The 22693-nt window shown below is 36.4% G+C and overlaps 1 pseudogene; it reads left to right on the top strand.

Annotated features, from left to right (window-relative positions):
* The first annotated feature begins 6325 nt into the window (after positions 1 to 6325).
* Positions 6326 to 22693, top strand: part of LOC101716539 (cullin-2-like) — a 90985-nt pseudogene continuing 74617 nt past the window's right edge.

Here is a 22693-nt window from a genome sequence, read left to right as displayed (position 1 = left end):
TTATGCATGTGTGAAGATTAATATTGAGGGATTGCATCTTAATGCTGAAATGTCTTCATAATTTTGCTCAAAGTCATATCTTTGCTGATGCTTAAAATTCACAGAGAACAAATTATTTGTGCCTACTATGTTTCACTATGTTTCCTGAAAAGAAAATACTAGATATTTTATAGGTTTCATGGCACAAAATTCAAATCTTCCAGTTTTGGGGCTAGCTCTATGTTGTTACTTACACATCTGGAATCTCCTCAGCCACCTATGTGATGTTCTAAATTCTCACTTCACAAAACCTTTTTTAGCCACATTTTTAATATGCATAATAAAGTCAGACAAGGCAAACTTCAGGTTTTAAAGGTAGAAAACTAGAGGACAATTAAAGAAGAAAGTACACATGGAAAAATAGCAGCAGATTGTTTTTCTAGTGAATGGTCACATTTGTTTTCAATACAGCTTTGAATTTGGTATGCAAGATTGAAATGTGATTTGTCTTTGAAGTCAGTCTAAACCTAACAAAAAACGGAAGAAGTTATTGAAGGATGCAAAGAAAATCTGGAACAAAGCTGTACTCAGATACGAGTAATTTCCAAGACACTACTTAGATTAATTTGGTTACATTTTTCTCAAGGGTAAAATAAACATAGCAATAATTGCCACATCATGGCATAGAATAGTTTCAATAAAAAGCTTTTTTTTTTGCATTCTCATATTACAGATAATGCCACTGTTATTCTAGTCGAGCCTAGTTTTAGTTGAAGCCTGAAGTTGTATGATCGGTAATGTCAGAAAATGAAGGAAAAGTGCCTTTGACTCGACAGAAACAATAACTGGAATGAGAGGTTCCCAGTAAATTTCTCCCTAGTGATATTTGCTACTTAGTTATCCATTTAGATACATTTATTTTTAGTTATGGCAGAGCAATAGTCAGCAATAATACATGAAACTGTCCCTTGACGTAGGTAATTCTAAAAGAAAAATCACTTTGGGTTTTTATTTTTTTAATTATTTTAAAGATGATTTTATAAATATATTTTAATAGTAAACGAGTCCAGCCTACAAATATTTTGGGTGCATTTCATGATTCACTCCCCAGACCAGAATGCAAAGCCAAGTTTAGCTGAAAGTCTTGGCAGAAGAGTCTTGGGATTTGGCGGTAGAATTTCCAGACTTTTAGCTAACTGGCATTTTCCTCTACAGTTTACTATGGTAGTTGGGGGAAAGTATATGTCAAGAAATAAACTGCCAACATGAGTGTGCCTAATCAAGCAATTAAGTGAGCTATCAGAAACTTTATGGCATTACTGGATGAAAGCAATTTCTCATTGCTATATAAGTGCTGTGGAATGCAAAAAAGAAAGAAAGTAAGAAAAAAAGTGTCTGAAGCCAAACTGAGAGGAGCCCATTTGCTGTCTGAGGGATATAGAAAGGCAACAACCATTAGAAGGCTCTGAATGCCAGAGAAGTAAGCCATTGAATGCAGGAGTCTTCATGACATCAATGTCAAACCACAACTCCGTACTAGAGCCACTTATGACAGTTAAACATTAAATGTTAAATATTAATTATAAGCAGGTGGGGATTTAGCTCAGTGGTGCCTGTGCCTGTCTCACAAGGGCAAGGTCCAGAGTTCGACCCCCAGTACCAAAAAAAAAAAAAAATTAATTATTTATAGGCTTGGGAAGACATCTTCAAGATGCTCAGATGACAACCAGTGAAGTGAAAAGGATGATATATTAGATTAAAAATAAGTGGGGTCAGGGCCGGGGATTTAGCTCAGTGGTTCCACTGCCTGCCTCGCAAGCACAAGGTCCCGAGTTCGATCCCTGGTACCAAAAAAAAAAAAAAGTGGAGTCTAGGTTTCTAAAATTCTTCTTATGCATAAAGAAGAATCCCAACAAATAAAAAGAGCATTTAACTTAAATCTGACCTTAAATTTTGAAACTTTGTTGATTATACCAGTTTTTTGATATTTTATGGTAAAATATATACTTTTTAACACATCTGTCACGACAAACACAAATATCCTCACACACACACATACATTTGCACTCAGTAGTACAGACATAAATTTCTCCATGAATATTAGTAGCAGTAGAAAAATGAAGTAAGTAATAGAAAGAGAACACCAACTACTATCAGAAGACCTGGATTGAACCTTGGTACCTTGGTTTATTGGCCTAGTAGACATCTATATGGTAGAGCTTTGTATCTGCAGTGCCCACATATAGTATCATAGGAATGCAGGTCTTTCCTGGGAATTCTCAACATTCATCTCTTCTTCACCTGCTCAGACTCCCATAACCTCATTCTATATGGATCTTTTATTCTTATGAATGTCTCTGCTATGTCTTAGGTACATTTTATAATGTTATCCCACTAGATTTAATTGTATACATTCTTACATTTCACCTGTAGGATGGCTCTGAAATGAAGACTAATGGAACTAGAGACCAGGCCACTTTGCCAGGAATACCCATCATCTCTGTGGTTTGGAAACATGGGCAGCTTCATCTCCACAGCACTGAGAGAGCAATGCTTGGAGTCTGTAGACCGGAGTCCTGGGCAGATACCACTCAGACATATGGAGGCAAAACTCAACGTGCCTGTTTGTGTGTACAGACTGTGACTGGATTCAAACTCAGTAGCTTATTAAATAATATCCCGTGGTAAGACTGTTGAATCTAAGATTATGATGATATTTCAAATGTAATTCAACACAGATTATTAGTTTTATAAAATTAAAAGAAGGAAGGCTAAATCATTTTAGACACCAACAAAATTGGTTGAAATATAATCTATTTTTTCAGAACAATGTCAATGTTTATATGGATAATGCGCTTATTTTTAAAGCCGTTATATACTTAGATAATTATAATATTGCTGTGTGGGCATATTAAAAATATATATGTAAGGGCTAGAGTAATAAATAAAATAGAATAAAGTATTAGAAAATGTTTTTATATAATATGGATAGGATAATCTCTCTTAGAATATATATAGTCCTGAAATCTTGAAATGCTTATTTAATTTTTCTTTTATTAAAATTTGAAAAATCTTTTAAAAGTTATTTAGTTAATATACTACTCACATATTTACAGCATTGTTTTAGAAGCAGGTGAAATTTTTTGGAAAACATAGCTTATATGACAAAGATTAAATATCCTTTGATTACAAATAGCTCATTATTGCAAATACCCTATTACCAAAGAGCCAACATATCAAGGAGAAATAGACAATGAACAGAAATATTCATCCTAACAAATAGATGAAAACAGCCAAGGTCATAAAAATGCTTCACTGCTAATGACAAAAGCACTGAAAATAAACTTAGCACTTTTCTCTTATTAAAGTAGTAAACACTTTAATCATAACATCCACTTTAAGAAAGGTGAGAATTGGACAGAATTAGCATAAGAATAAAGTTATTCATCATTTTTGATTGTTCATTTAGCAATGTACACCTCCTATTAAATTTACATACACTTTGACTCAGAGTGTATCTGAATAGCAGTGTGACAAACATAACTACACAAAGATGATGTTCCATTGTCTGTGACAATGTTTTTAAAATGTATAAATGATTTAAAGTATTATTCATAGTTCAAATAGAGAAAAGGAGCCCAAGAGAGAAGGGAAAATAGAAATATGAGGACACGGAGTGCTTTGGAAGCATAGAATGAATAAAAGAAATTGACAGGGAAAGCATCACTCCTTATCTCTGATTTTCCTATAGCTTTTAAGAGAATATTCCTCATCATGAAAATGGTAAATTAAATACATAAGAGAAACTTAATCCCAGGATTAGAGAGGTGTTTGAAAAAAAGCAATAGGTACCTTTAAAGAGTTCAAGTTTCAAGTGCAAATCATATACAAAATAACATGTCCTGGGATTATCGGTACACTGTCAATATTTCAAGGCATTTTCAAATACCAATGATAAGCAAATATACCAAATTTTAATAAAGTAGTAAGAGATTAACTTTGAGCCGTTTAAACCAGTAATCTTATTGTCAGTATCTCAAGGATTCTTGAATGACTCATTAAGTGGATGTTTGGGAGTAGATGGCAAAGAAAATTAAGATGTGAACAGGATAATAGAGATTCAGTCTTTGTTTCAAATAGATGTAAAACATGCACTGAAAGTCATTGTTCTAGGTAGAGCATAAGTGAAAGAGACATAAAGAGGAAAATGGCAGGATTAGTCCTTTAACAACTGTACAATCTACCTGGAATAGTGATATATAATAGATAAATGATAGATTATCCATGCATAATATAATATAAGTAATATTGCTGGCAGGAAGAACTGTAAAAAGTAACATTTATTTTGTGATGCTTTCTGTGATATTCTTAGAATTTCTTTTTCTGTAATTCAGGTTCCATGAATTATCATCTAGAATTTGCAATGGAATTGAAGGACAAGGAAGATTTCATCACACACACACACACACACACACACACACACACCTATACACACACAAATTTTTAAATATCTTTTAGGTAAAATAAACTACCATAAAAATACATTGAGGTTTGAAATACACAGTGACTAGTGAATGTCCAATATGTTTAGAGTGTCTGTAAGTATTGTTTTACAAAATAGAACATGAAAAGGAATTGGGGGAAGATTGATGGAGAGACCTCTTTTTCCCAAGTAGAATGAGTGACAAAATATAGTTAAGGAAGGGAAAATGCGATACAGGGAGTGTGGTGTGGTGATGGAAATATTGGACTTGGTAAATAGAGGCAAGAACTAACAATGGAGGCCATTCCCACTTGCAAGATGGATGGATGGATGGATAGATTTCTAGGATGATGAAAGAGGACACAGTGATAAACATAGCAACTCACTCGGGTATTTTGGAAAATGCAAAATAGAACCTGGTAATTAGCTGGATGTGGCTACTTTTGAGGATAATCCATCCATGTAGGAACATCTAGGATACTGCTGGAATCAAACGTCATGCAAGTTATTTTGATTATGTAGGCAGAGTCATACAAATGAAATAAATAACTTGTAAATCTCAATGGCTTCTTCACACAATGTGTGTTTCGAACCTATCCAAAAGACGTCTGTAAGAGAGGCTCTCCTGAGAGCTCAAGCACTTGAGCTGAAAGCCAGTGTAGTTTCACAAAGCTTTGTCACTTCAAACACAAAGCATCCAAAATTCAGTATCAGGGAAAGAGACAATTTAGGGACCCTATGTTCCTGGCCATGCTTTGGTGCAGGCATGATGTATGTCACTTTATCTTATAGGCCAGGGGCCAAATGTAGTACTGTGGCTCTGCCTAACTTAAGGAAGTTTGGCAACTGTCAGAAAAGTACAAGAATTCTGTCATAGCAAATCATGGTTGGAGAAATTATTTTATGAATAACTAACACAAAGGTTGTTGCTGGGGCTGTGAGACTAAAACAGATTGCTTGTGATGAGAATGACGGCCAGAAAAAGAAGAGAGTGAAATGTAGCTCTATTTTTATGATGGGAAGAAAAACCACTGAAGAAAATTGAAATAGACAAGGGCGAAAGTGTGGAGACTACTTTCATGAAAGTCAGAAAAGAAAGTTTCAAACCTGTGGAAGAAATTCAGCAATATCAAGTGCAGCAAAGAAACAAACAATAAAAAGAGAGAAGAGATATTTGGATCTTTCAAAGGTGAGTATAGGGAAATATTTCCAAACAAAAGCTTAGAAGAGAACTGAAGTTAATATTCAGATTTCAAGTCATGAGTAAGGAATACAATGGATAGGAAGTGATGGCATTAAGTATAGTTTTCACTTTCTCTTAATAAACAGTGTACAATAAACCCCAATAATCTGAACCCTTAGGAAAACATCTTCACCTTTCTCAAAGTCAGATTTTTGTTCTGTAAAATCAGAGCTTAAATTTAAGGTTGCTTTAATTTCTAAATATAATGTTAATCACAGCAATAGGAATGATAATAATAATAATCATCAACTATTTATTACCAACCATGTGTCAGGCATTGCCTTCTATATTTTATGCACTATCAAATACGTACACATATACAAATTTTAAGACAGACACTCATACAATCGAGTTGAAATGACTTGTCCAAAATCACACATGTATTACTTGGGTAGCTTTCCATTAAGCACAAGTCTGTTGGATTTCAGTGGCATGTTTCCTTATCCAGAATTTATGACAGGTAAAATGTATGCAGAGATAAATCCTATCATTATTTTTACCATCTATTTAAATTATGATATCCTTATTTACAAATTTTCAGTTATGAATTAGAGTATTATAGATGACTGGGTGACTGTCTTAACAGCATGCTAATTAGAAGACAAATAATAAATTGGAGGATGGCTCTAGTATTTGACTCTGTCCTCATCAAAACATCAATGGATAACTTTGAGGATCACAGGTAAGCTCTTATAAGTAGCTATTCAACCTATGTCCCTCTCAAGAAAGGGAGGAACCCTGTTGAGTTTATAACATGTTGAATCAGCACAAGTAGAGAACAGATGAGACTGGCTTAATATTCTGCTGCAAAAGGCCTAAAAATGTAGCTGACTGCAAGCTAAGTGCAGCCACCACAGCCTGGCACCACTACACACAGATGAAATCAGTAAATGATGAGTAGAAGCTAGTAAAGGGCACACCCAGTTCCATTAAGTACAGTCAGAACTTAATAGGAAACACCAAGACTTAAGATATGGGAACCACATTTTAAGGATAACGCTAACAAACAGGACTGTTCAGAGTAGAATTGCCAGGGTGGAGTAGGCATCCGAAGCTGCCCAATCTGGGAAAAGAATGGACTGAGAATATTTAGGAGGCTTAAGCTAGAAATCAAGGATTTTCCAACATTTAAAGGGCAAACATATGAATATGTAACAAAAAATTTTAAATTATTTTATTTACTGAATTTAAACACTGTACTCACTAACTTTCAATTCTAGTCTTCAGTTCTGTTCCCTGGAATCAGAACAAACCAAACAAACATAATTATAGCTGTGCAAGGGAAATGAGCTATCATTAAAATAAGCAAAGTTTTTAGAGTGCTCTATAAAACAGGTCACCATAGTATTTATTTTCCAACCTGGTTCACTTTGGATAGTAAAAAGAGTATTATGGATAATGATTCTCAATAAATATGTGTAGATTAAAGATGTCTTAGTCAAACTGGAATTTTCTGTCTTACTGAATTTTTGCAACCATTTTATATTGTTTTCTTGATAATATAATTGTTAGCTTCTCTTTTTTTTACAGATGGAGAACCTAAAGTCAATTATGTGCCCAGAATATCATACTTATCAGAGAATACAGTCAGAATTTAACTCTGCCCCCTATGTCCAGGTTTTGTTTCTTGTGGTGTGTGTGTGCATGTGTGTGTGTGTGAGCACGTGTGCACGAGTGACAAGCTCTCACTTTTTATACTGGCTTAAACTCACTATGTAGGTCATACCAGCCTCAAACTCATGGCAACCCTCCTGCCTCAGCTGGTAGAGTGTTGAAATCACATGCATGCACCACCACATCTGGCTATCTGGACTTTTTTTTATCAGTTTATTTATTTTTTATTAGTACATGGAGGGAGGGAGGTGAGATGGAAACAGAAGGGAATTATAAAGAGAAACAAATTGTACTACATCAGGTTTTTTTTTCTTTTTTATCTCTCTGTGCTGCCATTCTAACCTATTGCCTTTTTGTTAATAGACATTTATCCTGTAGAATTATTTTCTTAATGGCTGGATAATCAATGTTCTTAGGAAGAAGAAAATGTGCAAAGTTTCACATTCTAAAGGAACTACAACAAGTGTATTTTCTGCCTTGCAATCCAGTGGCATTGCTGAGCCTGTGAACAGGTTCCTGTGGAAAAGAAAGAAGAGAGGAATGGAAGAAATAGTCTTTAAATTTCCTTTCAACTAGAAGTTTCTATAATGCCATAAGGAGTAGGGACTTGATTCTTTAGAAAAAAATAGTTTTTAAAGATGAACTAAAAGTTCCGTGACACAAGATCCAAGTATATTTTATTCACCATTGGCTAACTCCGTCAGCCAGCATGTGTTCAATGAACATGCTTAAATGACTACAAAATTACACTGAAGTATAAAATTTATTTCTTACACAGTTAATCCCATGTTTTAAAAAACTTTCTTTAAACCAGGCCAAGGGAAAAATTATCTCATTTATATTGATTTGTCATATCCATTTTTAATATCTTCATCTCTAAATGTTTCCATGGCTTTCTTCGACAAGGCTACAAAGTCTGTTATCCTGAGTTTAAGTTCATTCTTTGCTTCTGAAAAACTGTCTTTCCCTAGTCAATTTCATTAGTCTGCCTGAGTCTTAATTTGCTGATTTATAAAAGCAAAGTTGATCATAGAATCTACTTTCAGAGATGCTGTGAGAAATAAGTTGTTTAACACTATGTATGCTACAAAGTTAGCGTTCCATAGATGCTAACTATTCACATTGTTCTATAAGCACATTTTCATTGTAAATTTTGCCTACATATTATGTAGTTAGGTGAAATAGATTCTAGTTTCCAGGAATCCTGAGACATCAGACCCCATTCAAATATAGAAATCATCATAAGATTTACCACTCTTCGACCAAGACAGAAAGATGGAAGATGTTCATCTGTGGATCGAGTCTGAGTTTCCATTGAATTGATATTAAAACATGCTAGGCTCTGATTTCCAATGGCCCCTGTATTTAACAGGATTGAATTTCAAATATTATGTCAAGGATGAAGAAAATGCTCACACACTGAGAGGAATTAAGAAAAGGCTACAGCACCGAGGCATCTATGTTGCACAGTTTCCATATACATTATCGAGTGTTTTCTGACTCAGGTTGGCAGGCAAATAGCCTTCTACTAAATAGTAAAAATAATTGTGATTCTGCAAAGGGAACTCTAACTGGAAACACTAGCCCATGAATCATCTGTGAGAGGATTTTTTATGAGGTCTAAGAAGATGGGTCCCCATTAAAAGTGAGAGAAGGAGCTTTGTCCCTTGTCTCAGGATTTGAAAAAGTAGTCAACCAAGAGTGACTTACCATGGAAGTCACAGGGGGAGCGCTCCAAGGTATGTCACACTTCTAGGACTTAGACATGTGCAACTCTGTGAGACATTATTCTCAGATGCTTCTATCTACATGGATTCTTTAGATAAATTCTCCATTGTTTGGAAATTAAAGATTCATTGAAAGGTACAATTAGGGAAATCACATTGGGGGAAAGAAAAGTTGAGCAGTGCTTAAAGCTGATCAAGAAGAGAAACCAAAGAATTCCCGTGTCCTTTGTGGATGGGTGGACTTGATGACCAGCAACCACAAGGGATGAGTGGTTGTCCTTAAATCCTCATTCCTCAAGACACAACCAGCTCTCAAATGCGGCTGCTCTTGACTTAAAGGAACATCTATCTCACCATATATTATATTAATGTTTTTAAATGGAAACACGAAGAGAACCAGAGCTCAAAGATGTTATCTCAACAATGTCTGAGATAAAATATCAGTGAGATAGTTTCAATTTTCTTAGTTTTCAATTTAAGTTTACTCATGTCCTGTGGGTGCTGATCAATTAGGGAACAGATTTGGGATGGAAGTCTTCTCCTGCATCAGGATCCAAGTGCTAATCCAAAAATAATTTATCTGATTTGTAAACTTCTGTGTCTTTTGTGTCTTTTGTGTGTGTGTGTGTGTGTGTGTGTTTGAATACCAATGATAGGAGTATTTATACAATTAGCTATTGATATTTTTCATTTCTATGTATTATTTCATACTAGGGACTCACCCAAAATCTTGACACTGAGCTACTTTTCCAGCCCTCGTACTCTTCATTTTGAGATAGATTCTCATTAAGTGTCTAAGTTGCTCAGGATAGGCTCACAGTTGAGCTATTCCTGACACAGGTTTCCAGAGTTCTGGACTTAGAGGCAGGTGCCACAATGCTTATAGTGAGAGAATTAGCACCTTTGCATTCTATGTGGTATCATTTTAATTTAAATTATCCAAAAGTTAGAGGTGTTCTTTCCTGAGTGGTTTTCTTATTTGCACCCACGAGGTCTGTTTATTGGCTATTATGATTGAACAGGGCTATGGTGGATTTTAATATTTTTCTTTGACTTTTTCTGAGAGTTTTATAGAAGCTCATAGAACTAATGAATTGTAATTTTTAGTAAGAAAGTGATACACTTTTTAGAAACACAATTAAGTTACTCTTTTTCTGTTGTAGCTATTCAATTAATATTTCACATTATTTTCCTTCAAGAGAAACTGACAGAAATTAATCCCTGATGACAAATCCCTAAGACCCAGCTAACAATTTATAATGATGAGAATTATCCTGTAGACTTTAAATTGCCCATTCCACAGAGGTCTAAAATGAACTCAAATTTCAGCTGTCTGGATCATAATTTATTTCACCGACAGTTCACCAAACAATTGCCCTTATTTGCTACCTATTCTGTCAGACAATTAAACTAAGTATTTTTATTTTTTATTTTATTTTTAATCAATAAAAGGAGAATGATATTTCATGACACATGAAAATTATTTGACACTCAGATTTTAGAGCCCAAAACAAAGATTTTGTACAACAGAGCACAATTGATTCACTTATATATCACCTGTGGCTCTTTTGGTCCTCAAATAGCAAAGCAGTTGTCACGAAGAACATATGACTCACACAGCCTATGATGCTTTCTATTCTCCCTGGACAGAAAAATCTTGCAGACATTGGTGTAAAGGATACTTCATTTGACCTAAATTCAGGAAAGAGTAGGCCTGCTCCTTGATCATTCTTATATAGATATGTTGCTTTTTAGAATTCTATCAGTCTTAATGAAACTCAAAATTCTTCTTCATGAAATGAGGGAAATAGTATATTGAAATGTTGGAAAACAAAGCACAGGGTAGACTAAAGCCATGTGAAATGAAATATTGTGTATTTAATTGGACACACCCATTTACATCAGGCAATTAAAACAATCATAATTTGGTGAAGATTTTCCACAACATATACATATATGAAAAACTACTTGGGCAAAAGGAAAAATGGTAAACGAGATAATTTTGCAAATTACCCATATCTAATACAAGCGAAATTGTTGCTTTGTTGTTTTTGCGAAGAATCTGCAACCCATTTGTGCAGTAGCTTGCGTTTAAAGGTTAGCTTTACCTTTTCATATCGATATGTTAAGAAATATAGGTGTGGGTATAGCCAGTGTGTGTGAGCATTTTCAACATGTGTGTACAAATGGACACAAGGACGAATACCAAGGAGACCCAGTTGTCCTTCAGGCCTCTAAAATCAGCCTGATTTGTAAAACTGTCAGTTTGGAAACTACCAACTAGTAAATAAATCATAAAGATTCACTTTTCAGCCGAAGGCCAGGGGCAAGTTTGCGTCTTTAAGTGGGAACTGAGCTCTGTGTGAAGACAATTCAAGGAAACTCCAGAAAGCCAGGATGCAGACCCTCAAGGGTACTGGCAAGTCAGACAGGCAGCCAGGTCTTCCTTGCACCATGATGACCTTTCTGGTGACATTCCACTTAGCAGAATGATGCCACTTTTGTCAAGAAGCCAAGTTCCCAGTTCAAGAGTGCCAGGGCTCTGAACAAAGTACAGCACCTGGGCTATGGCTGTTTTGATAGCCTGCCTGGCTCCTGGGGTGGCTGAATTCCAGAGAGGATGTGGAAGAAAATGCCTTTGACTTGGGTTCTTAGGGAGTCATAAAGGTGGAAAAAGGTAGGGAGAGTAGGAAAACTCTCTCCTGGGCTAGCTACATACCTAAGGCAAAATTACAGAATTCAAGACTCATCAGTGGGTCAGAAGTGACCCCTAGTGGGGTCTGCGGCTCTCTTCTCTTCAACTAAAATAACCTCTGTCATAATCTGTATCTCAAGCACAGCTTCATAGAGATAGGGAAACAAAAGGGAAAAGGAAAATAAAGCAAAGTAAGAAAAGAAAGTAAAATATTGATAGAGGAAGAGCACCAGCAAGCAAGAAAGAAAAGAAAGCAACTAAAATACAAAGTATAAGAAACTCTGTATTTTCTCACTAGGAATTAATTTGCCTTGTTAAAGGAGGCATTAAATGTCATTACTGAAAAAAAAAAAAGATCATATCATTCTATAAGAACCTGCCATTATTTTTAACAGTGGAATTTATGCTCCTGAGAGAAGCCCCCAGGACCATATGAGCTCCCCCAGCATCAGTCTTTCTAACAATATTTCCACTGGCCTTCATTGTGCTTATACACACTGACTGCTTTATGTGCCTGTACCGAATGAGCTGCTTCTTGTTTTAATCTCTTTGTGGAGCCTGGGATCATAGCATGGCTGGCCCTTCCTTGTCACTTAGTATTGGCTGCAGTATCACCGACCTAGGTTCTTTCACTATTCAGTCAAAGTGAAAGTTGCTTAAGTCAATGCCCCCCATTGCCCTGACTGCATCCTATTTTATTTGCTTCATGCAAGTTATTTATCTAATAGTTTCATGTAGAGTTACTGGCTTTATGTCTATTATTTTTCTATTACACTGGAGTGCAGAATATGGGAGATAGATCTTAGAAACATGCTTGTAATAGACCAGGGGCTCGCTCTTCATTTCTTGTATGCATAAATAATTACCTGAAAGTAGTAGCTAAAATTGGTACTTTAAAAGTTTAAAATGGAAGTGACTTGGAGAAATTTGATCCAATCATATACATATATATATAATATATATATATATATATAATATATAAAGTAAATAACATATAAAGCTAAAGTAACCAAGATTTATAGTTATCTGTGGCAAAGGTGGGTAGAACCACAATATCATACTATATTTGCTGGTAAAAGTTCACTGTTGTGGTTCCAGTTCCAGAAGTAAAGATGGATAGATGGTTCAATAAAATACAGGCATGCTGCCATGTATGAATAAATCTCCAAAAAACTATTATGCCACAAATTTGCACCCTTTCTCTAGTAAAAATATGAAAGAAAAGGGAGGATGTTCAGCTAACTAAAGTATTGAGGGTTATACTTTTTTTAAGTCCAGGCAGGATTTGGTGAATGTAGATATCAGAACATTGTTGGCCTAATTTAGAAGAAACCAGTTTTATTATCAGATCCAGGCAGACAGAAAGGCATCTTATCTTGAATGTTCTGCTCTTTCAGGCTAAACCATAGATAGGTGAAAGTTAACCTGTGTTATGAGTGTTGAGGCATCCAACCAATGGCTGGGATTCTCACTCTTACTGCTGCTACCCAGGTACAAGTAACCAAGTTCTTCTAAATTTATAAAGAAATGCCATCTGCAAGTGTTTTAGATTTCTGGGATTGTTCTAACAAAGCCCCCAAATGGAGTGGCTTAGAACACCAGAAATTATTATCATAGTTTAGGAGACCATAGTCTAATGAGGGCATCAGTATGGTCATTTTCTTCTGAGAGCTACAAAAGAGAACCTGGTCTATGGTCTCCCCTAGCTTTTGGTCTTTTTCTGGCAATCATTGCATTCCTTGGTTTGTATATATGGAGCCAACACCCTGATGTCTGGCTTCAGCATCACATGTCGCATATGCATGTGTCTATCTCCACATTTCATCAGTCACAGAGGGTAGGGATCCACTTTATGGGATTGGGGTCCACTTAATGATTTATAATCCATTTTAGTTGGCTCATCTTTAATTACAAGTAATTATATTTTGAGCATCACTATTTATAAAACAGGTTACATTCTAAATTACTAGGGGTTAGGATTTTAGCAAGTTGATTTTGGGAAGAGGCAATTCTCATGATAGCAAGGTTGGTTTCAACTACTCTGTGGGACTAATTATCAATGATGGTCACACTCATAATAAATCAGCATTTGCTAAGTAAAAGTTAGGTTCAGAGAATAGGACTCCCAGGCCGGGGATTTAGCTCAGTGATTATGCCACCTGTCTCGAAAGGCAAGGACCCAAGTTTGATCCCCAGCACCAAAAGGAAAAAAAAGAATAAAGAGAATAGAACTCCCTTATAAATACTTGATTTAAATTCTAACAATTTTTCTAGTCCTCAAAATTACCTTTTTATTCTAGAACACACTAAAATCACGTGATTTCACTGATTCCATCTCCTTGGTCTGATGTTGTGTTTCAACTCTAGAATACAACCTACAACTAAAAACAATTGCCAGTTTACTAGGAGACAAGATTTTGTTCAAGTTTCCACTTTTACCTAAATATATAAATTCAATTAATATGTTTGAGACTTCAATGACAATATAAATAACAGAGTTTTCAAAGTAACAGTGTTAGAATTCAGAGAAGAAATAAGCATAAACTGAATATCTGATTAATAAATAAAAATGTAATGATCCCTTTGAAAATTTTGACCCATCAATATTTTTAGTTCTCTCCAAAAGCATAATCGACCCAGTGTGAGGTCCTGACTGATCTTTAGGGTTTTTTCCTCACTGCAGAGTAACTTTGGGACTGCCCTTGTACTTGAATACCACATATTATCACATTTGTGCTGTTCTCTGCATCAGCAGCTCCCAGTGCACATATTTCTGAGAGTGCTACTGGCTGGGTTTTATTATATGGCTATTCCTCTTCAGCTCCTGTTTACTAAAAGCCTTTTCAGCTCTTAATGTGCATTTCTATCTAAAATCTCCTGTTTCCCACCAGTAAAACAAGAAGAATGTAATCCTGCAGGGAGACTGTTTTGTTAAAGCTTAACCTGTATCACAAACATATTTTATCTGACTACTGCATGCTGTAGAACACAAGCAGCTCTGAACTATTTGTCACTGTAGGATTCTCAGAGTCCTGAAGTAATACGCCACCACTGGGTCACAAAACAACAAAGAGTACACCTCAGTGGGATTTGTAGATGTGTTTCAAAATCTTCAAGGTGCACTCAAGTGTGGCCTACTTGCAGGAGATAACTCGAGAAGGCTTGTGGAATATTTTATAGCTAGAGGGAATGTGGGGATTGGATATGTATGAATAATTCCTCACCCTGAGCTCCTCAAATCATACAGAGGTAAATATATGATTGAGAGAAAGCTTTGGCCTGGAGCAGAAAATCCTAGTGCTTCTGTCCACTGCTCTGGCACACAAAGCCAGTCACTTAACACTTCCAGGCACCTCCATGCCTACCTCTAAATTGGCAAGTCTCAAGCAGATCGGATTTCCAAAAGTTGCTGCTAGGAGAAACGCTGTATATTATCTCCATGCCTTCCAATAGGTATCAAAATTGGAAATTTATTTTTATTGTGTTATAAATATTCATTATTTTATTTATTGAGATAAAACATTTCATTTTTATTTTAATAAAAATATCATAAAGCTTCCAGAAGCTACTGAACATAGTAATTATTCTTCAATCATTAGTAGAAGGAGCTTTATTATATGGAGGCCAAATTTTTCAGGCAAAAATAATGGTTTATGTTGGCTTGTAATATTGTCAGATTTTGTTTGAAATATTGAAAAGTTTAAAAGATCACTGTGGTTTTGATGAAACAGATATGATCCCTGAGATCTTATCTCTTGGGTTCTTTTCTCAGTCTACAAAGATCCCTGTTATTTACAAGCTAAGATAAAGGAAAAACAGATATCAAATATTGCCTTAGGCAATGGATAATAGCACTCATCCCCAGTACTGATGATGTTGTTAGGAGCTTCTTATTACTCAGAAGTATATAGTAGGGCAAAGAGAGGTCATGTTTAAGGCAGAGTATAAACTTTGGAAAACTTGGAGAAACCATTAAAAAAATTCTGGTCAAACTACAGCACACTAAATATCTTTATTACAGAAAAGAAAGCCTGGAACTCTCATTTTCAATGACTAATACTTTAAAGAGAAACTATGTACTGGGGATTTAGCTCAGTGGCACCGAGCCTGCCTCACAAGCTCAAGGTCCTGAGTTCGATCCCCAATACAAAAAAAAAAAAAAAAAAGGAGGAATAAAGAGAAACCACTAGTCTATCTCTCCTACATAATTATTTAAATAAAAAAAAAATATTCCCATGTCATAGTAATTATTCTTCAAGCAAGAAAGCAACTAATAAGCAACATTAGGGTCCAGATTCTTCATTGACATCACAATAGGAAGATTCCTAGGCTCTGCCTTCAGGAAGTTTATAATCGAAGAAGATGAGATCGCCAGCCCAGTGGCAAGACACTGGAAGATGAAAAGAAGACAGATGAAGCAAAGGAACTAGAGTTCCTGAAGAACTGTGATGGGATCAGCATAATAATAGGGTGGGAGGAAAGAGCAGGCACCGCACTGTGAATACAGAGGTGAAAGCATGGGAGAGGGAAGGCACGGAGGACAGGGTCAAGACTCAAAGACTACTTGTTTCAGCAAGTCCAGCAAACACCTTCATCTCAGCACTGTTTGCTGTTGTCAGTGCCACTCTGTACTGCGGTCATCCCTCAGTAGCCACAAAGCCTCTGTCCACAACACCCCTGGGCACCAGAATCTACAGATGCTCATGTCTCTTACAGAGCCCAGCTCAGTATTTACACATAACCTACTCATATCCTCCCATACACTTTACATCATTTCTAGACTGCGAATAATACCTGGTAGAATGGAAATGTTGTATAAGTAGTTGCTATACAAAAGTGTTTAGAGCATCACGATGGAAAAAGAATACATACCCATGCTCAATGTAGACACTTTTTTTCAAATATTTTTAACAAAAGTTGTTTGAATCTGTGAGTGCAGAACCCAGAGACACAGCGAGCCAAGTGCACTTCTGAAATCACATAAATATTTTCCCACTTCCTGGTGCTGAGCTGTGGCACTCCCCTGAGAAGCAGCACAGTGCAGGTGCTGTCGATACACTAGCTGTTTGGAGTACATGCTGCCAAGAGAGTGGTTCAATTAAAGGAAATAAATTCAGGTGTTTCATGAAATAAACATTATTCCACTGCAATTCATTCAATGTGCATTCATCATGGAGTAGCGTATCCTCAAATTTTTATCCACCGTATAGATTCAACTTCAGCATCTCAGTGTTTGTGTTATAAATCTAGCAAAGGCAAGCAACAAATTGCCTCATTTTCTCTTCTACTGGATATATTTGGAATTAACTTGGACCCCTGAAAATGAAGAGGTGGCATGTGAGGATGGACAAATGTTTAGTGAGGACATGACAATGTCTCCACCCTAGTCCCGCCTCAGCCAGCAAGTGGTTTCTAAATTTTTAAGCAAGTTAACATCTTTAGTTTCTCTTCTGAAAAGTGAAAAGGTTATTTCTAAGGACACATCCAATGCTCTCACTGTATAACTCTGGTTTTCTAAAATTTTGGTACTGAGCTAAGCAATACTCCCATACTTTCATCAAGGAATTTCCTGCTTGTGGAAGTATGTAAGGAATTTTATCATAGCAGTCAGCTAAAGCATTTTTATAATCCTTGCTTCCCTGCCTGCTAGGAGGTTATCCACATAGAAAGGGTCCTCAACGTATGCATACCACAAACTGAGATAGTTATAGAGTGAACACTGATTAAATTCAACCAACTGTGGCTTATTGTAATGCACATGCTCAAAGATGTGTGGTGTAGGACAATGGAAAAAACAGTCCTGGGAATGATATGTTGGGACAAGGTGGCTTACTCAGGACATCATTATCTCTTGTCTAGTCACTGAGGAAGGTGAAAAAGAAGAGGTGCACATTTAAGACTTGCTCTTGTGAAGACAGGAGTTTTAGCTGGGATAGCATGCAGCCCTTGGAAGTGAACATGCAACAATCCGGAAACATTTCACATTCCCAGCAGCAATAAATGTGCCTGAAATAAAGTGAGCTAAATACTGATAGCAGTAGTTGACCCCACACTTACCACTGCATGGGAGACTGGAATGGAGAAGGCACTGTGTTCAGATGATTCCCACACAGTCGTTAAGGGCATATTTCAAGATAATTTGAGAAGCAATAATTTAGGAAAGATATTATCAGTGTGATACTCTATTTATAATATAATAAATTATAAATAAGTAGCAGAAAGAAGAAAAAACTCTAGGAAATTCCATTTGTAAAATCACAAAACAGAAAGTAAGAAGCCTAACATAATAATGTTTTGATACAGGACTTAGAGTAAGCCTGAAGTCTACCTGCTTATTATGTACACCCTGTGGCACTGTATATGTTTGTGCATAAATGTACACATATGTATATACATGGATGTACAGCTGTTATGCTTGATCTATATTATGAACATTAATATTGAATTAAATATTGTTGGAAAAATTATGTCCTGAGAAAAATTAGGGTGATACATTGCCATCCTAAGAACAATCTCATGGAGTGGAAAAATAAAACTAAAAGAAAAAACTAAATGTATTCCTTGACATATCTTTCTTTCTGATTAGTTTAAACTATTTAAATAAACAAAATGCCATGAATATGAACAAAAGTGAGATCCTGGAAAATTAGCACCCGATTCCCTTTTTTTCCTGAGGACAGCAGGTGTGGTTTGGCCAACAGCTCTCATGGCCCTCCCCTTGTTTCCCTTTGCACCCCATCCATCCCCTGGAAATGGACTAGGGCCACTTGTCCCAATGCCCCCCGCCTCCTCCAGGGTTACTTTGCAGCCCCTAACCTAGCTGCTTTAATGGGAGACTCCGCTTAACTGTCAGCTGCTGTGCCACTCCCCACCTCGCTGCTGCTCCAAATGCTGCCACCCTCTCTCTAAAGAAATTGCTGGGGAAGCATTGGTTCCTAATGTGTCAGAGATCAAGGGGGAATAGAGGCCCATTATTAACATTTTCAACCTCCCCAAATCCCCATAATCTATGGTTAACATCACTAGCCTTCCTGAAATTTCCCCAACTTTAACCCTGCTGTTCTCATGGAGCCAGGGCAACAGCTAGTCAAGCAACCACTTCCCATGTTTGGCTGAACCATCATCACTGACAACTGCTACTCTCCAGGACACCAGCATCCACTACAGGAGAAGTTTTTCCCCAGTGCAGTAGACTTCGGTCTGAAGCAAGCAGCAGAGCTGATTCCCCAGTCGCACATGTGGATTTCTGTCTGAATGAACTTGGGTCAGTCAAAATCCAGTTCAAACATTTCCTTAGTTGAGATTAAGAGATGAGGAAGAAATCTTCTCTGCTGGTGACCATCAAAAATGAGAGTATCAGGGCTGGGGATTTAGCTCAGTGGTTCTGGTGCCTGCCTCACAAGTGCAAAGACCCGAGTTCGATCTCCAGTACCATTTTTTTTTTTTTAATGAGAGTATCAGAGCTTCTAGAAGAGAGGATCATTCACGGATTTATGAAACTAGCATCTCAGAACACAATATGGAGTTTTCTTTATTTTTAATCACTGCCACAGAATCAAGCATCTTGTGCCTAATATCTACCTCTTTCCTCTTTGGAACATTTCAGTAAGAATATAATCCGTGTCCTTCTGTCAATTTTAATGAAAATCTGCTATAGTTTCATCCATAAATTACTGTCTGTTTAATGTTCTTCTCCTTTCTCTCAGCCACAGCCTTGTCTCTCCCTCTCTAGTTTTAGCACAGATGGAAAAAGATTAAAGAGATACATATTTTTTTCTTTAATTGGTAACATTGTCATCTTCTCTCAGCAGATGACACTTTTTTCTCTTGAGCTTTCTGAAGGAGTAGATGTGTAGTTTGTATTGAGTCCAGTTCAGTTGTTTGGTTCAGGAGAATTTTCTGATCTTTTTGTATGCCCGTAGCCTCTCTTTATAGGTCAGGCAACCCTCAAGGTGAGTACCAGACACTGCTCCACCTTGTTTCCTTGGCTCACAGAATGTGCATGCATCATACACATGCAGCAAAGGATGTGACAATTCTCACTTTCCTCCATCTACCACTGCTTTCTCCAGTCAGCCTCTGGACTTTAGTGACTTTCTGATGCCAAGAGTTACCCATATTAATTAATATGCCACATTCGGGGGCATCCACCAGGTTCTACTTAGGACTCTGCTTCTGAGCTCATGCGCAGTAGCACAGTGTGTCTCTAGGCCTTTCAATTCAGCAAGCATGCAGCTGCAGAGATCCCCACCTGAGAATTAAAATTCTGCCAATTCTAAAGATCCATGGTGATGCATAAGGTGACTTTCACTTTGGACCTTTAGTATAAAATCTGTGAAAATGAAAGGACACCACCTGCAGAGCAAGATATTTAACCCAAACCACACAGAACAGGAGAAATGAGAGAAAAGTGGAATACTGCATTTTCTTTATGTCTCTTATATTTGCCTCTGACTTTCTTACATTAGTATATGAGTGTACTTTTATCCTTAAGTAAATTTGTGGCCTCCAATTCCTCCCAATGTTAGCAGAATTGGTAGAAGAAATCATAGCTCAGCATTAGGGTCAATGAGGAGTGAACAAGCATGCAACATTCCTAGTGTGAGACATCAAGACAAGGCTTGTAAGCAGAGAAATAGAGCTTCCAACTCTGAAAATCTATCTGGAATTCTAAAGTGGAGACATACTCAAGATATTCTGATTTGGTAAGTTCATGCTTGAAACTCACTGGGTTTACAGTGTTTTATTCATTTTAAAGACAAAAAATATAAATACTTTTTATAATTACAGCAACCTGAAGCTATAATATTTAAGAATTTCATTAGTTTTAATACAGATATACAGAAATTAAACATATCCACTTGGACATCAAAAAAGGTACAGTAAAAAAAAAAGATACAGTGGGTTATCAAAACCATCATTGGATAAAATATACTTCAATGTTCTTAACCATTGGGAGTGGCTAATTATCTTGCCTGGTCTAGTGAGTCTCCAGAGGTCCTGCTCTTGCTGCTTTTGTTTCATTAAATATATCAAATAGTTTGCATTATTATTGGCATTAGAAGTGATGCAGCAGGAAAGAAGGAAAAACACATTTTTTCTCCTTAAAATATGAAACCCTGTGTTCTAATAAATACAGATCCTGTTTGGAAAGCTTGACACCATTATGCTTTGCTTAGTTTCACATATTTCTCAAATTCTAAGCTACAGTGTAGGAGATTCCACGGGGCCATAGGGCACTTTGTAAGCACTAAAATCATCTCAAATTTTGCAGCACTCACATGCTGAAGGTGCTGATGTACTTTTATCCCTGATATATATTCAAATTCAAATCTAGTGAATAAACTGACAGCAGGTGATTACAAACAGAACAAAATAATATGTGCATTTAAGAGAAAGGACTGCAGACGTGAGTCTGAAGTTCTTTATCAGAGTATACATTGGTGTCCACAAGAGCTTCTAAACGACCCCTGATGGTGTCTGGGTGGTCACTTTATTCCTCCATTAGATTAGAATTATACTTAATTCTATAAGTGAGATTGCTCCTGTTTCAGCAGTAGTGAAAATTCCCTCCTTCATACTTTGTCATGTTTCTCCACATACACAGATAATAGCTTATTAGATTGAAAGTCCTGTTCTTTAAAAAGTACATTAGATACTTTGAAGAGGAATATATATCTGACTACTCAAATCTGAGGCACAAATAACTTTCTTCTCAAAACCTACTTCATTTGCTTTCCTTTTGATTCTTATCAGGAGAAATGATAACAAAACATGGTGAATGTTTAAAGGAAAACAAAGAGTACATTACAGTGAAAGACACATTGCCATAAGTCTACGTGAAAATATTCTCCCTCTCTTAGAACACACTTATCCCCTCATTCTTGTCACTTTCTGAAGAAGCTCTACAAGTCCTCTTCTGGGAGTGTTTCTTCATAGCTGCCTCAATATCATGAATTACTTCAAAATATGTATGGTAATTTCTGTCAAATGAAAATACTACAGTGTGTGCTTATCCACATTAGTCAACAGATCTGGAATGACAGAACTTCTTGTTCTTCCCCAGTGTCCCAATATTGCAATGACCATGAAAGGTAAATATTTTGAGTCAATTCATGACATTGGAGGCAGCTGAGACCATGCAACTAAAAACAGGAAAGAAGACATCCCGAGCAGCTGAAAGTGTCAAGAATGATAAATGCATCGTAAGTAAAGGGAAATATTTTGAGGGGAAACTAATGGAAATATGTCATTTACTATAATTACCTTTAAAAAAAAAATAGTATTCACTGTACTTTTTGATCACATCTCAAATATTGAAAAAAGTACGTGAATCTTTTCTGCTTAACTTAAAAGTAATTGATGATCTCTGCATTACAAATATGGTGACTGCATTCACAAGTTGGATGAATCTCCTCTGTGGCCAAAAGTAAAATTCAAACTTTAAAAAAATTTCAAGATTACCAAAGAAATGCATGAAAATCTTCCCTTTCTTAATTACATTAAAACATTAAATCTAACTACATAAAAGTATGCTCACATGTGATGGAGAAGTGAGGATACGGGCGGGGGGGCTTGTCTGGCTCTATGAAAGATAGGAAGTTAAAGTAAATTATAAGTGTAGAATTTTAGGGCTTAAAAGCTTTCTCATGGAAATGCAAGTGTTCCAGATCACATTGGTTTAGTGAAATGGCTCTTTTAGTTAGTGAGACAAGGGATGCATCATTACTGGAATATATATGGTACCTAGATAGCACACACACACACACACACAAACACACACACACACATATATATATATTTTTTTGGGGGGGTGGAGGAAAGTAAATGCCTTCTTACTTGATCCACAAATCAAAGAATATTAATGTTGGAAAAGACCTTTGAGAGCACCAAGTCTAACACTGTCTCTCCTCAAGTATTAAAGACAAATTCCACAGGAGGGGAGCTGACTC

The sequence above is a fragment of the Heterocephalus glaber genome, unplaced genomic scaffold (assembly GCF_053883595.1).
Source record: "Heterocephalus glaber isolate CG9 unplaced genomic scaffold, H.glaber_assembly_v1.0 deba00001608, whole genome shotgun sequence".
NCBI classification, from domain to species: domain Eukaryota; kingdom Metazoa; phylum Chordata; class Mammalia; order Rodentia; family Bathyergidae; genus Heterocephalus; species Heterocephalus glaber.
Note: the sequence above shows the minus strand (reverse complement) of the source record. Positions and strands in the feature narration are given on the sequence as shown.